General features: G+C 39.1%; 1 pseudogene; it reads left to right on the forward strand.

The window, feature by feature from the left end:
• The first annotated feature begins 485 nt into the window (after positions 1 to 485).
• LOC132394778 (sin3 histone deacetylase corepressor complex component SDS3-like) lies at positions 486 to 1,484 on the forward strand (annotated as a pseudogene).
• The last annotated feature ends 537 nt before the right edge of the window (positions 1,485 to 2,021 follow it).

Here is a 2,021-nt window from a genome sequence, read left to right on the forward strand (position 1 = left end):
TTTAAAGACAAAGAATGCAGAAACTGTGACAAACAGGGCCACATTGGCAGCATATGCAAAGCTAGTAAAAAGCAGAAAAAGGACAAAATACAGAGAAACAGAAACCCCAGAAAGGAAAACACAACAATGTACACAAAATGGAAGCAAGCAGTTGTGATGAAAATGACTCTGATGAAAGTGAATTGTCTTGTCTGCAACTTCACAGCATGAAAGAGACAGATGATCGAAGAGTAATAAGGAGTGAGATAGAAAATGGAGTTGGACACAGGCTCAGCTTTAAAAGTGATCTCTGTACAGACCTGCAAATGGCTGTTTTCTCACATACCTCTGAAACGAACTAAACTACAGTTAAAGATTTACACAGGACAGAGAGTGCGTCCCAAAGGTAAAATTAAATTGACAGTGACCTAAGGAGACAAAACACAGCAGTTGAACCTCTATGTATTGAAAAATGGAGGACTACTTTTGCTCAGGGAATGATGTGAATGGCTCAGGAAAATCCAGTTGGATTGGCGCACCATCAAGGCACTAGCTGTGTCGACAAAGGAGTGCAGCTCGGCGGGGAAGATGTCCGCAGCTCTTCTCTCACCCATGAGGAGGAGCTAGACAGTGTTGACGATGAGGATGAACACAGTATCCGTGGCCATGACTCGGATGAAGATTCAGAGGATGCAAGAGAGACAGATATTGCCAATAGGCAGGATGATGAAGGCTACCTGGAAGTAAAAGAGCAGATGTACCAGGAGAAATTGACATCTCTCGAAAGACAGCTACAGCAGTTACAGGAAGGCACTTTGCAGGAATATCAGAAAAGGATGAAGAAACTAGATCAATAATACAAGGAAAGAATATGAAATTCAGAGCTTTTTCTGCAACTGGAGACAGAACAAGTGGAAAGGAATTATATTAAAGGGAAGAAACCAGCAATGGAGGAATTTGAAGATAAAAAGGTTGAGTTAGAAGAAAAGAAAAAGTTGATTGAGAATGAAAGGCGAACAACCGAACTCACAGGAGATTCTATGGAGGTAAAGCCAATAATGACTAGGAAACTAAGGAGGAGACCTAATGACTCTGTTCCATTTACAGACGAAAGACGAAAACCTGCACCTGTGCAGTTAAATTTCTTGTTAACAGATGAACAGATAATGAAAGATCTGCAAACTCTAAATAAGCTTAAATCTCTGGAAAGACCAGCATCTCCATCTTCTCCTGAGCATCTTCCCAGCACTCCAGCTGAATCACTAGCACAATGATATGAAGCACAAATAGAAGATGGAAAGTTATATTATGTTAAGAGATGGTATCATAAAGGTTAGGCTATCTGTTTGGAATCTAAGGAGAATACGAAAATTGGCTGTGTAATTAGCTCAGTTGGAACAAATGAGATATGGGTCAGGAAGACAAATGATAGCACAAAGATGCGTATATATCTAGGACAGCTGCACAAGGGAGTCCTCATTATACGGAGGCGATCTGCTGCCTAGAACTCTTAGCAAGTTGGAGACGAACATTTTCTTAACTCCCTATGCACAGAGGTCAACTCTTCATGACGTTCATATAGAAATCTGTATTAAAGCAAAAAAGTTTATTGAAAGACGTTACCAGAGAGGCAGAGAAGACTTTCCCCCAGAGACTTGAGTTACAAATGGGTCTTAGACCAAAAGTTAAAAAAAAAGCTTGTTATAATTTGATATAACATTACTTTGTTGTAATTTGATATTATTAAGCTACTAAGAAATGGTAGGCATTTGTATGCTAAGTGTAAATATATTTGTTTAGCAGTGTCCCAGTGTTACGGATTCAGCAACAATATATATATAAGTGAGGCAGGGGTTTTTATAACAAATAAAACATTTATTAAACACTGAAAAACAAACCCCCAAAAGTAAACAAACCACTAGCGAAACCGAAAATCAGCTGCTGTGCGGAAGCTTAAACAGTTCTTAAAGCGATGTTGCAAAACCAGTTTTTCAAAGTAGTACTGCAAAAGTTCAAAATGCTTGCAGTCCATTAAAGGAGAA

Source organism: Hypanus sabinus, chromosome 5 (genome assembly GCF_030144855.1).
Source record: "Hypanus sabinus isolate sHypSab1 chromosome 5, sHypSab1.hap1, whole genome shotgun sequence".
NCBI classification, from domain to species: domain Eukaryota; kingdom Metazoa; phylum Chordata; class Chondrichthyes; order Myliobatiformes; family Dasyatidae; genus Hypanus; species Hypanus sabinus.